The sequence below is a fragment of the Callithrix jacchus genome, chromosome X (assembly GCF_049354715.1).
Source record: "Callithrix jacchus isolate 240 chromosome X, calJac240_pri, whole genome shotgun sequence".
NCBI classification, from domain to species: domain Eukaryota; kingdom Metazoa; phylum Chordata; class Mammalia; order Primates; family Cebidae; genus Callithrix; species Callithrix jacchus.
In genome coordinates this window covers 20,144,752-20,159,781 of record NC_133524.1, presented here as the reverse complement: position 1 = coordinate 20,159,781, position 15,030 = coordinate 20,144,752, and the positions used below count along the sequence as shown (strand labels likewise).

The window sequence follows — 15,030 nt, the reverse complement described above, 5'->3', positions numbered from 1 at the left end:
GTAAACAAATCCAGCTTGCTTTTCAGGTTACCTTAGCAGAGAAGGGTATGTCCATGCAGAGCAAGCCAGCTGTGGGGCATTTCACTCTTTAGGGGCACGGACTTTTCGAGTTTTCCTTGTGAGTGGAGAAGCTGTGAGTGGTGACATCTGGGTGCTATTGAACTGCTTTTTTATGATACAGGTAAAGATATTTGGCTAGTTTTAAATAAAGACACTAAATTATTTTGATTTTCTAAAAGTTTGCTAGTAATAAGTAGTCTTGTTTTTTTCTGTGAGTTGTTCATATTTGTCTACCTAAAAGCAGAAGTCTGTCATTTTCCAAACACAAAATTCCTTAAACCACAGGATAAGTAAGGCTTACAGTGTGTCATATGTCTTCTATATCCCTGTCTCTCATCGAAAAAAAATTTTTAAGGGGGGAATTGATGAGGTCTATAAAATATGTCCCTTTATGTCTTTTTCTGTTGGCTTTAACTATCTTCAAAATTACAAAAAACATCAAAAATAGCATGGCGAAAAGGAAACACATTGTTTTAACATATTTTAAGAGTAGGGGAACTTCTTGAAAGGTTATTTTTAATGGCATCTGTTGCTTGCCTAGAAAGGAGGACAGATGCAGACATATGAGGAGAGTACAGTTAGGGGTTGGCTAGAATAAAATTATATTCATCGACAATGACTTGAGAGGATTTTCATAGGGAAAGATATCTTATGTTTGCTGATTTTATTGCTGGATGTCTTTGTTCTGGGTTCTGATCAGTAGAAATCTGAATGAGGTATTTATATGCAAAATTAAGATGGTGACTCTTCCTTGGGGAAATGAGTGAAAGCATGAATGATTGTAAGATGTGAAAAATATGGAAAAGTCTCAGCAGCTAGGGCGTGGAGATGGGAGAGGAAAAGAAGCCCCTGGGGGGCCTTACAGGTTCTGCCTTGGCTCTGTGACTGGTGAGCTACTTGTTACACTGATGAATGTTCCCTTAACCCTTTGCTTGTTTGTGTCTCAAAATGGAAATAACTCCATTACTTCTCCCATTACAAAAGCTCTTTGCATTCGTAATAATAATTCAAAGTTGAAGAATACGAAGAAATAAATAGAAATCACCCTCAGCTGGATGCAATGGCTCATGCTTGTAATCCCAGCACTTTAGGAGGCTGAGGCAAGTGGATCACTTGAGGTCAGGAATTTGAGACTAGCCTGGGCAACATGGCAAAACCCCATCTCTATGAAAAATATAAAAATTAGCTGTGTGTGGTGGCACGCACACCTGTAGTCCCAGTTACTCAGGAGGCTGAGGTGGGAGGATCGCCTGAACCTGAGAGGTTGAGGCTGCAGTGAGCTGAGATCACATCACTACACTCCAGCCTGGGCAACAGAGCAAGTTCCTGTCTTAAAAAAAAAAAAAGAAGAAATCACCCTCAATCCTATCATTCAGGAGCAACCATAGTTAATATTTTATATGTATCCTTCCAGACCTTTTTTTTTTTTTTTGAGACAGAATCTCACCCTGTTGCCCAGGCTGGAGTGCAGTGGCTCGATCTTGGCTCACTGCAACCTCTGCCTCCCAGGTCCTAGCAATTCTCCTGCCTCAGCCTCCTGAGTAGCTGGGACTGCAGTTGCCTGCCACCACCCCTGGCTAATTTTTGTATTTTTAGTAGAAATGGGATTTCACCATGTTAGCCAGGCTGGTCTTGAACTCTTAAGTTCAGATGATCCACTCACCTCAGCCTCCCAAAGTGCTGGGATTACATGCTTGAGCGGCCACTCCTGGCCCCTTCCAGACCTTTTTTTTGAGCCTGAATATGCATGCAGTACACACATTACCCTTCATTAAATAATGAAGTCATATCAAATGTTGCCTGTTCTTAAAAATGTAACATACTTTGAGACCCCTTTTTCTGTCAGATAGCCTCATGATATCTCTAGGGTCTCCATCCGTTGTAGAGATGCAGCACCATTTGTTGAAACAATCTCCCAAGGATAACTATTTAAGTTGCTTCCCCATTTTTAACATTATAAATAGCATTCTTGTATATGGAGCATTGTTTCGTTTCTGATTCTTTTCTTTTTTTTTTTTTGAGACGGAGTTTCGCTCTTGTTACCTAGGCTGGAGTGCAATGGCGCAATCTCGGCTCACCGTAACCTCCGCCTCCTGGGCTCAGGCAATTCTCCTGCCTCAGCCTCCTGAGCAGCTGGGATTATAGGCACGCGCCACCATGCCCAGCTAATTTTTTGTATTTTTAGTAGAGACAGGGTTTCACCATGTTGACCAGGATGGTCCCGATCTTTTGACCTCGTGATCCACCCGCCTCAGCCTCCCAAAGTGCTGGGATTACAGGCTTGAGCCACCGCGCCCGGCCTCTGATTATTTTCTTAAGCTGAATTTTAAAAAGAGGAGTTTCTAGGTTAAAGATCGATTTAAGGACTGGGGGCTCGGTGGCTCAAGCCTGTAATCCCAGCACTTTGGGAGGCTGAGGCAGGTGGATCATGAGGTCAGGAGTTCAAGACCAGCCTGACCAACATGGTGAAACCCTGTCTCTACTAAAAATACAAAAATTAGCTGGCCATGATGGCACGTACCTGTAATCCTAGCTACTCAGGAGGCTGAGGCAGGAGAATTGCTTGAACCTGGGAGGTGGAGGTTGCAGTGAGCTGAGATCGCACCACTGGACTCCATCCTGGGCGACAGAGCAAGACTTCATCTCAAAAAAAAAAAAAAAAAGATTGACTTTCTGAATCCTACACACTTAACTTTACTTCCTGGTGGAAATCACATAAAAGTTATATACGCTCTTCTAGATGTGTAGAATTGGTTTTTTATTGTTGTAAAATATAACATCATAAAATGTATCACCTTTGCCATTTTATGCTTTGTTTTGTTTTTTGAGACAGAGTGTCACTCTGTTACCCAGGCTGGAATGCAGTGGTGTGATTAAAGCTCACTGTAGCCTTGACCTCCTGGGCTCAAATGGTCCTCCTGCTTCAGCCTCCCGAGTAGCTGGGAGTACAGGCATGAGCCACCATGCCTGGCTGAGTTTTTTTTTTTTCTTTTCTAGAGACAGGGTCTTACTATGTTGCCCCCAGACTGGTTTTGAACTCCTTGCCTCAACGGATTCTCTCACCTCAGCCTCCCAAAGTGTTGGGATTAAAGGTATGAGCCATTGTACCTAGCCACCTTAACCATTTTCAAGTGTGTAGTTCAGTGATATTAAGTACATCCACTTATTTGTGCAACCATCATCACTCTCCATCTCCAGAACTTTTTCATCTTGCAAAAATGAAACTCCATACCCATTAAACAATAATCTCCCATGTCTTCTACCCCTGACCCCTGGCAGCCACCATTCTACTTTCTGTCTCTATGAATTTGACTAGGTACTTCACATATGTGGAATCATGGGATATTTGTCCTTTTATGACTGACTTAGTTCACTTAGCATGATGTCTTCAAAGTTATTTTATGTTTTGGCACATATCAGAATTTCTTTCCTTTTTAAGACTGAGGTATTATTTTATTCTTTGGATATAATGCATTTTGTTTATCAGTTCCTCTGTTGTTGGACATTTCAGCTTTTTTCTATCCTTTGGCTATTGTGAATAATGCTACAGTGTACATTGGCATACCAATACTTGTTTGAGTCCTTGCTTTCAATTTTTTTAGATATATCTCCAGAAGTAGAATGGCTGGATCATATGGAAACTCCGATTTTAATTTTTTGGGTAATTGCCCTACTGTTTTCTACAGTGGCTGCATTGTTTTACATTCCCACCAGCAATGCACAAGAGTTCCAACTTTTCCATGTCCTCACTAACACTTGTTATTTTCTGTTTCTTTGTTTTGTTTTGTTTTGTTTTGCTTGTAGCCATCCTAATGAGTGTGAAGTGGTGTCTCATTGCAGTTGGAGTTGGTGTTCATGTTGCCTGTCACTAAGGAAGAAGGAAATTATTATTCTCATCCTGGAATGATGAGTTGGGGAACAGTCTTAGAATCACCATTAACTAGCTGATCAGTCATGTAATCGCAAGAGACTACAAATTGCTTTAAGGAGGAATATAGCCCCACTGTTCCCACAGCCCCAGAGAAAAAAATGAGTGGAGTACCCAGGTAGTTACTTGGTTTCAGAGGTTTAATGGTGACCAGGACTGCTGCTTTTCATGTCACTTCATCCACTTACCTGAATCTATAGTCAGAGGTTTATTGGAGAGTAGATTTAAAACTGTTCTTTTGAAAAAGATGAATTCCTCTTTTGTACAACTGTTGTTAATAATTCTAAGTGATGTTATCTGATTCATCTTATATAGTGGATAACGCTAGTTTTCTGTTCGATTTTTTTGTTCTCTTCACCTTCTACTCTGGAATTCTTTAGGGGTAGAAAATGAAAGTCCATCCTTTACAAATTATTTGCTGAATTATTTATTTATTTAATAATTTAACTGGGCTGGGTGAGGTGGCTCACGCCTGTAATGCCAGAACTTTGGGAGACCAAGGCAGGTGGATCAGGAGGTCAAGAGATTGAGACCATCCTGGTCAACATGGTGAAACCCCGTCTCTACTAAAGATATAAAAAATTAGCTGGGCATGGTGGCGCGTGCCTGTAATCCCAGCTACTCAGGAGGCTGAGACAGGAGAACTGCCTGAACCCAGGAGGCGGAGGTTGCGGTGAGCCGAGATTGCGCCATTGCACTCCAGCCTGGGCAACAAGAGTGAAACTCCGTCTCAAAAAAAAAAAAAAAAAAAGAATTTAGATCACAGAGATCAATCAGCAGCCTATTTTGTACTTTTCTGTGGCATTGGAGGTTATTTAAAAGCTATAGGATGACAGCCTTATTCCCAGCTCAGGCTCTTAATGTTGGAGGCTAGATCCCAAATAAGTGTATAGCCATAAATGCTGTAGAAACAAATGGAAACATCACAATAAGCTATACTTACACCTCTAATAGATATTTTTCTCTCTAAACCTGGTCTATAAAATAAACAATTCACAAAATCAAAGTGTGCTGGAATTGCCTGTAAAAGACACTTCTTTATTGAAAGGTCATTCTCAAGCCATTTTAGGAATGCCCTGTGATTCAGAAGTGTCACCTCAATTAAAGTTATCCTTGAACTCTTAGGACTCAAATAGGCATGGTTTGGTAAAGTGAAGGCAGAAAGTTCTTCTAAATACACTTCTAGGTTGTATTTCTGTTTGTTCATTTAAAATGAGGAAGGTAGAAATGCTGAAGATGGATTTACGGCCTCATTTTCTTTTTTTTCTTTCACTTGCTAAGAATTTTCACCCACCACTGACTTTAATATGTTTTGCTCCATTTGTTTTGGTAGCATCTGCTCAGTCTGTTCTTTTTATTTTGAATTCTTAGTTCTCATTTTCTCTCTACTAGAAGCAGCTTTTCTGGAACTTCTTGGGTACCTTTTCTAGATTATTCACAAAGTTGATAACAAATGGAGTAATGATGTAAAAAGTGTCAATATTTTTAGATCCTAGAGTGATCCAAAACTGTCCTCTTGATGCAGTGCTTAGCATTGTCTAGTTACTGCATTGGAAGAGCAAGATGCCTTATATATTTTACATGTCTAATTGTATATTTAATTTCTTTTGCTTCAAACCCTGTTACTCCCCTTACATTCAGGCTTTGTTAGAAGCAGAGAAAGTAGACATACAGTACTGTTGTTTTTTCAATTTGGAAGAGGTTGAACATTGTGAAACTGGTAACTTTATGCCCACACATGGAAATAATCTGCCTGAGCAATACCTGTCACAATATCAATTTACAGTAGAGGTGAGCGGACTATAATTCATGGACAACCTTGTTGGACTTTCCAGTGAAGGGTTATAGGATCTCTGACAGTTTGGTATAATTTTTGTATGCAGTACTCAAGAGTTCAAACAACTCTAGGTTTCTGTGACCTTCACTCATAGGTCATTTGACAGGAGAGAAGAAAACTGGTCTGGATAAGAGATGAAAGGGGTCTTGAGAAAATTAATTAGAAGCTGAAAGAGATGGGTCAGGGAGTGATCACTGTTTCCAAGTAATGAAATTTGTTCTGTGGGGCCATAGAGTAGCAGTATGTTTGTGCGTAGCCCAACCCTGACTTTTCTCTAGTCCATCTCTGTATCATTTGAAGATTGGGAGTTGATCATCTTGGCATGAAATTGAGTGGCTAGAAAGAAGTAGGGGTATCCTAGGGGATGATGACATAAGGCAGTGACAATGGTTAAGAAATTAGGAATCAGGAGTGGTGGAGAAACAGTGGTCATTGCAGCAGAGAGAGACAAGTAAACTAAGTCCATGAGGACCATATTATGTATGGTTTGATAGTTGGCTGTTTTCTGGTATCTCTGGTGACTGAGAAAGAGGAGCCCCATTGATTGATTGATTGAGATAGGGTCTTGCTCTGTTGCCCAGGCTAGAGTGATATGATCATGGCTCATTGCAGCCTTGACTTCCCAGGCTTAAGCAATCCTTCTGCCTCAGCCTCCTGTGTAGCTGGTGTAAGGTTTATTGCCGAGTTAAATGAGGAAAGGGAGACTGGAGTAAAAAAGTAAAAGCCAATTTATTCAGCTCCCAGGCAAGGTTCTATGGCCCGGAAAGGGGCCAGAGAAGTCACACTTCTCTTCTTAGGGCGTGGGGTTGTGTAGGGAGTGGAGGTAGTTGATTGGCTGTGGGAGAAACAAAGCGGAGGTAGTCTCATTGGTTATGAAGGGACTGGGCACGGATGAGGTGAGCCACCATTGGCAGCCAGGTGGGGTTGCTGGCAAGTGGGCTGGCTGAGGACGTACGGGGCAAGCTGCCATAGGGCAGGTCTTGGTGAGATTTTTAAAATTTTGGCGGGGCCGAGTGCCTAGTTTACTGATGAGTGCAGGACTGAGTTTGGAATGCGGAAATGGATGTGGGGAACCGCGTGGAGAGGCCAGATGCTGAGTAATGCACTCAGAATGATGCCATAGTTTTCAGGTAGGGAGAGGAATGGGTGTGTGATTTGGCCCCCAGCAAGGCAACTGGCCTTACAGCTGGGACCACAGGTGTGCACCACCATGCCCAGCTAATTCTTAAATTTTGTGTAGAGATGAGTTTTTGCCATGTTGTCCAGGCTGGTCTGAAACTCCTGGCACAAGTGATCCTCTTGCCTTGGCTTCCCAAAATGCTAGAATTACAGGCATGAGCCACAGTACCCAGCAGGGAGCCCCATTTAACTTGAAGCATGGTGATCAGGTTGGAAATAATGGAGAAGTGGCCAATACTAAGGGTCGATAAACTTTGTTGTCCTATGAGGGTGAATATGTGGAAATCTTTTACTGAAAGTCCCTATAAATTTGGATAGATAACCAACCGAAACCTGTATGCCTGAACTAGATTAAACGTAATATCTCAAGAGTAGCGAATGTGTTGTCAGTTCCAACAGTACCGTTCCTGGTCTTTGTCCTCCTTTGTCACCATGTTCCATGAATCTGTATTGTGTTTTCTCTGTGCGGAGCCTATAGCAGGTCTTTGTGGAAGGCACAAAGAAGAATTGCTGCTCCCCGGAACTCATAAGTGGAGAACATTGAAATGAACATTCTCCATTGTAATAGAAAAGGACAAGGAATTTCTCAAGACCAGAAAAACATATCAATTGGGATATTTTACTGTGCACATTGTCTTCTCTACTCTTTCTAAAAAAAATATAAAACCCAAAATAACCCTCTTAAAAAATAACAAATAACCAAAAAGCACCATTTAAGAAGCATGTGATTAAAATAGGTGATTTCATGTTTTGTTTTGTTTTTAATATAAGGATTTTCTTTTGCATTTTGTGTGGTTTGGTGCTTTTGTGTGTATTACAGAGAAAGCAGAAAATAATGGGGAAATATTTTAGTACAGGAAGATGACAACATGCAAAATGAATAATGAAAGACTTACCATTTATTCAGATAATGAGGATTTAATTTGCCTAAAGCTCAGGCATCTTAAAAGAGAACTTGGAATCTTAAGACTCCTGTTCCTCCCAAGACTTGCTATTGAACTGAAGTTAAAATGAATGAAAGAAAGAATAAATCTGAATGACAGCCTGACAGACAAGTACAGACTACTATATTGACCTTTTACTTCACCAGACCAGAAATTACTCTACAGAAAGGTTAATCTTAATTGCATTGAATGAATCTGTCCCCACCTCAAACTGAAATCCCATTTTAAAAAAAAGGGTCAGTCTTGGTTTTCTAAGTCAGCAAAATCAAAGTATGTTCCTGTTAAGTGGAGATGTTTGTCAAATAGCTAAGAAATGAAAGTATCTGTGAAATCCATATAATTTAAAAATTATGATATACTTAAGTAAGTAGTTCTAAGAGTAGCAGAGAAAAAATTGAACCTAAAAATTTGGGGAGCCTGGTCTTCATCACACTTGTTTTTTCTCCCATTTGAGAGACCGTAATTACTTTGATTTGTGTTTCAAAAGAATTTTTAATTGTGAAGAACTGGAGAACTACTAGAAAACTGAACAATTAAGCTGTGGATCCTATGCAAATAGATCACACCCTTTAAATCAGTACTTCTTCCGATACTGGGAAATGAGGAATCTATAAGCATTATCCTTGAGTATATAAGAAAAAACAGTTACAAAGTGAAGTTAACTCTTTTATTCAGTCTCTTACAGATAGATGTATGAATAAGGAATTCATGAGTTTAATGAGAAGAGCAGGAAATATGTTTTTGAGTTTAAAAACATTTAATACAGTGTCTCAATAGTTTATTTGGAACAGCATGAATTGGAAATTACATCAACTAGTTAGTCACTGAAGATATTAACTGTAAAAAACTGTAAGTAAAAGGTGATGATAAACGGCAGGGGATATTCTATATGGGTAGTGTCTTTTGAATTATTGTCATGACTCATTTTGCGTCTGATTTTCTTAACATTCTTATGACTTGGAAAAGGAAATAAAATAACACGTGAATGAAAGCTGCGTATGATTTCTAGTAGAGAGGTGTTTCAAACCAAATGAGACCTTATGGAAAGACACCAATAATGTAGGGGAGTAGAAGATCATTTTTCGCTACCTCAGTGTATGTTATTTTCTTAAAACGTTATTTTTCCTGGATGGATGAGATGGTTCACGCCTGTAAACCCAACACTTTGGGAGGCCAAGGTGGGCAGATCACCTGAGGTCAGGAGTTTAAGACCAGCCTGGCCAACATAGTGAAACCCTGTCTCGATATAAATACAAAAATTAGCTGGGCATGGTGGCAGGTGCCTGTAATCCCAGCCACTAGGGAGGCTGAGGCAGAAGAATCACTTGAACCCAGGAAGCAGAGGTTGCAGTGATCAACTGCACTCTAGCCTGGGTGACAGAGCAAAATCCATCTCAAAAAAAAAATAAAAAACAAAACTATATTTTTTCTGATTATAAAAGTAATAACTAGTTTGTAGAAACACTAAAAGTAAAAAGCTAAAAAGCACTGATAATTTAATCACCCTGGGGAAATCATTGTTAACTTTTTAAAAAATATTTACTTTCAGTCCTTTTGCCATGCATTTTAAACTGGTTGAGATCATACCACACACATAATTTTTTTCCACATACCTAATTTTGTATCTTTTCCACTTATATAAAGTCTCCCATGTCTTTTTTTTTTTTTTTTTTGTAAACATATCTTTAAAAGGCTGTGTGTAATTCTCAGTTTTAAGGCTCTAGATCTGGGAGAACTGGAATTTGGTGTTTGCGTGGATTTCCATCAACACTATGTTCAAATCTACCATGTTATAGTTGAGAACACAACATTTTCTTTCTTTACAACATAAAAATAACACGGGAAAGCAATTTGGGCTTGTGGGCTGCATAGAAGTAGACATTCTGCAAAGACTTGTTGAATTAATGCACTCCTATAGGATATGAACACGATTCCAGTTCTCCTTTCCTTACAAATCTTGAAAGAAGACACCTTTAAGAGAAGCCTTTGGCAGGAGGCCTGGCTAATTCCAGGTAAAGGACTATGAATTCAGCTTTTCATGTCTAAGTATCTGGCAGTTATTTCCACTAGTGGCTTTAGAAATCTGTGCTACATGAGTGGATGGTCTCATCTGGCCCCTGTTTCTTAACTGCTTTGGGAGGAGGAGTATCTGGCCTGGCAGTTTAGGATTTCTTCATCTTTTGTTGAATGGATGCCAAGCTTTGTAAAAGATGGCTTGGGGTAATTTTCTGTGGTGGTGTGTTTGCTCCTGAGTATCAAAAGTTTCAATAAAAGGCTTTCTGTTCTCTGACAACAGCCCATTTTTCCCAAACACATGCCTTGTTGTTTTTCCATCATTGACAGTAGATAGGTTTGGGTGCAGCCAGAAGCAGTTGGCATGGACCCGCACTTGAGGGGCTCCTGGGATGGTCTTCCAGCCACTCACTGTAGACACCACCTTAACAGAAGTTTTCTTGACTTGAAAGCTCTTTGTTCCATTAGCTTTTTCCTCCTGGGCAATGACTTCTATGGTGATGGCTGTTGCTTTCCTTCTATTTCCATTTTTCAGTTATCACTTTCCTCCCAGCATGACTGTGGTGCGTAACTGTCTTGTAAAAGTTGCTTCTTGCTCACAAGTCCCCAAGCAGAGGAACGGAGCAAACTTGCTGTTACTAAAGGTTGTAATCGAAACCGTCACTGTCTGTTACTAGAATTCATAAAAGAGGCATTATGATGATTGATTTTTTTAATTCAGTAAAATTCAATAACAGTAATAATAGCTAAGCACTTTACCTACCTAGAAAAATCTGTGAGATATATATTGTTATGTCCATTTCAGAAGAGAAAACTGAGGCATAGAGAGGTTAAGTAGCTTCCTCAAGATCACATAGCTGTAAGTCTTCTTAATACTAATTCAGTCTTACCACTAGATGCTGAAAGTGGCAAGGGTTTATTCATTCCATTGTTACATCCCTAGTGCCTAGATAATTTGGTACACTCAGGCCTTTCTCCATAAATCTAAATATTTTGTGGTAGATGTTGAGTTTCCTGTTGACTGAAGTAAATTAAGAATATTTAGCATCTCATGTGCAAGGCACATGGGGAGATACAAAGATTGCCAGGACCCAGTCCTCCTCCTCCAGCATTTATAATCCAGTTGATTCAACAGACACATAGAGAAGTAGCCATAAATACAAGGCAGAGGGCAGTGAATGCTGTTGTAGAAATTCAAAGTGAGTTGAGTAGGAACATGGAGGAGGTGAGAGAGAATTCCAGCAGTTGACATCTAGGATATTTTCATGGAAGGCATACAGTATGGGTTTTCCCTCATTGTTGAATATGTCTTACTAAATGGTAACTGGAGTGTCCTGAGCTTAATTTGATCTCTTGAAGCACCTTAGAATCATCTTTCTAAATATTTTGCTATGCATCTGGAAGATGTATCAAATGTGCACCTTGGCTGAGTGCAGTGGCTCATGCCTGTAATCTCAGCACTTTGGGAGGCCGAGGTGAGAGGCTCTCTTAAGCCTGTGAGTTCGAGACCAGCCTGGGAAATATAGTGAGACCCTGTCTCTAGAAAAAAATGTTTAAAACTAGCTGGACATGCTGCCGGGCATGGTGGCTCATGCCTGTAATCCTGGCACTTTGGGAAGCTGAGACGGGCAGATCATATGAGGTCAGGCATTCAAGACCAACCTGACTAACATGGTGAAACCCTTTCTCTACTAAAAATACAAAAATTAGCTGGGCGTGGTGGCAGGCCCCTGTAATCCCAGCTACTCAGGAGGCTGGGACAGGAGAATCACTTGAACCTGGGAGGTGGAGGTTGCAGTGAGCTGAGATCATGCCATTGCACTACAGCCTGGGCTACAAGAGTGAAACTCCATCTCAAAAAAAAAAAAATAGTTGGGCATGATGGTGTGTATCTGTAATCTCAGCTACTTGAGAGACTTGCTTGAACCCAGGAGGTCTAGGCTGAGGTAAACTATGATGGTACCACTGCACTCCAGCCTAGGTAACAGAGCAAGACTCTGTCTCTTAAAAACAAAAGTATACCTTACCTCTGGCTGTAGTTAGGAAGCTTCTATTATGAATAAGTATGTGGCTTGAACTCATTCTTTTTAATAAAAACAAAATATAAAAATGATATCATTGGGCGGGTGTGGTGGCTCACACCTGTAATCCCAGCACTTTAGGAGGCCAAGGTGGGTGGATCACAAGATCAGGAGTTTGAGACCAGCCTGGCCAACATGGTGAAACCCCATCTCTACTAAAATACCAAAAAGTAGCCAGGCATGGTGGCGTGCGCCTGTAATCCCAGCTACTCGGGAGGCTGAGGCAGGAGTATCACTTCAACCTGGAAGACAGAGGTTGTACTGAGCTGAGATTGCATTATGGCACTCCAGCCCGGGCAACAGTGTGAGACTCCATCTCAAAAAAATATATATCACTGTGTCTTCTTAAATAACTTGATGTAATATTCTCTGCCTTTTTCTGCAAAATAGAGGAGCTCAGATAATGGAAAAAAAGGAATAAATGTTATTATTTGGAAATCTTTGGAATAGATGATGAAAGTAAAGAATGAGTCCTAAGATATTAAAGTCAGAACTATTTAGTGTTAGCGAGATTTAGATGTAGTCTTTATGGAAGCAGTAGGTTATCTTTCAGAGCTGTAGAAGGAGTATTTCAGATAAGACCGAGGTGAATGAACACAGCAGGCATCCCTGAGATGGAAAGCTTCTGGAAAAAGATGGATTTGTTCTCTGACTCAACTCATTAGATACTGACTACACCTCTGATTATTTTGTGGTTGCATGTTAAGTATTAGGATATCACACCCTCGCAAGCAACTTTTTTTTTTTTTTTTTGCCATTCTTACTGACATTCCTAACCAGAAAGAGGCTTACAGGAAAAGAAGAATATGTGGTAAAATATACATAACTTTTTTTTTTTTTTTGAGATGGCATTTCGCCCTTGTTGCCCAGGCTGGAGTGCGATGGCGCGATCTTGGCTCACTGCAACCTCCACCTCCCAGATTCAAGTGATTCTCCTACCTTAGCCTCCCGAGTAGCTGGGATTACAGGCATGTGCCACCACGCCCATATAATTTTGTATTTTTAGTAGAGATGGGGTTTCTCCATGTTGGTCAGGCTGGTCTCGAACTCCCGACCTCAAGTGATCCACTTGCCTTGGCCTCCCAAAGTGCTGGGACTACAGGCACAAGCCACTGCGCCTGACGCTTAGCCATTTTTAAGTGTGCAGTTCAGTGGCATTAAGGGCATTCACACTGCTATGCAACCATCACCACCAACCATCTCCAGAACTTTTTTTTTATCTTGCAAAATTGAAACTCTATACCTGTTGAACACTCACTCCCTTTTCCTCCCTACCTACCCCCCGACCCCCCAACCCCTGGCAACCACCAGTCTACTTTCTGCCTCTAATTTTGACTACTCTAGATAGCATACATAAGTGAAATCATACAGTATTTGTCCTTTTTTAAGTGGCTTATTTTTACTTTAATGTCTTCTAGGTTCATCCATGTTGCAACATGTGTCAGAATTTACTTCTTTTTTATTATTATTATTTTTTGAGACAGAGCCTCACTCTGTTGCCCAGCTGGAGTACAGTGGCACGATCTCGGCTCACTGCAACCTCGGCTTCCTGGGTTCAAGTGATTCTCCTGCCTCAGCCTCCTGAGTAGCTGGGATGACAGGTGTCTGCCACCATGCTCAGCTAATTTTTGTATTTTTAGTAGAGATGGGGTTTCACCATGTTGGCCAGGATAGTCTCGATCTCTTGACCTCGTGAACCACCCGCCTTGACCTCCCAAAGTGCTGGGATCACAAGCGTGAGCCACTGCACTTGACCAGTTTCCTTCCTTTTTAAGGCTGAATGATATTCTATTGTATGCTCTAAGTCTTTATTTTTTTATTTTTTATTTTTGAGACAGGGTCTTGCTCTGTCACCCAGGCTGGGGTGCAGTGGCATGATCATGATTCACTGCAACCTCAACTTCCCGGGCTCAAGCGATCTTCCCGCCTCAGCCCTCCAAGTAGCTGGGCTAAAGGCGTGCACCACCACATCCAGATAAATTTTTTGGAAATTTTTAGCAGAGACGAGGTCTAACTGTGTTGTCCAGGCTGGTCTCCAACTCCCGAGCTTAAGTAGTTCTCCTGCCTTGGCCTCCCAAAGTGCTGGGATTACAGTCATAATAAGCCTTTTAAGTAGCAGTTTTTGGGTTGAAAACAAAACAACAAAACACTATTGCAAGCATTTATCTCTTTTCTGTTTGAAACTATTTTGTTTCCTTTCCCTAGGCTGAAAGACAGAAAAACTCCTCTGTAAATTTCTGCTGGGGAAAGATATTTCCCATTTTTGTCTTCAGCTCAAGACATTTTTGGAGACATTTGACTAAACTGTTTACTTTAAATTTGTCAGATTAGAGAGATGTTTTTTATATGTGTCAAGAGTTTCTCACGTGTCTATGTTTTTACAAATGTTTTAGTTTTCAAATGGTAGCTTTATTGGTGTTTTAACAGGAAGCTAACTGTTCAGAATGATTACAGGCCCATAATATTTCCACTAAACGTTTTGACACCAGCATCAGAGCACTGAGAGACACCTTCACTGTGATTCCTATTAGGGTAGATTCTCCACGATGCTTCCCTGAGCCACCATAACTGTCTCTCTGACTCTCTAAATCAGAGTCTGAACTTAGTATTATTCTTTGCACTTGATTGACACCCAGTAACTATGTAGCATCCATATATGTGGACTCAAAGGCCTAACAGAATTGGAAATTTTTCTATCATATTCACACCAATTCACAATTCCTGATTTATCCCTGTAGTGACTGTGAACTATGAACCGCCTTTAGATAGGCAGTCTAAGTATCTCTCGAACCTTAATTTCATCCTTAATTTCACTGCCTTAGGTGGATTATTGTGTCAACCTCCCCATTGTCTCTTTGGCTCTTGCATGTCCTTGCTTTTCTTCTTCATTCTTCCCAGTACCACTACATCATCTGTCTTAAATTCACAGATTTGATTGGACTATACCTCTGCTTAGTTTTTGTAACTACTGTTGCCTTTAAGACAAAG

The 15,030-nt window shown here is 40.6% G+C and overlaps 1 protein-coding gene across 18 annotated transcripts in view; it reads left to right on the top strand.

Annotated features, from left to right (window-relative positions):
- The window catches only part of SH3KBP1 (SH3 domain containing kinase binding protein 1), a 385,481-nt gene that overhangs the window by 240,015 nt on the left and 130,436 nt on the right, over window positions 1-15,030 (top strand). The window lies entirely within an intron of this gene.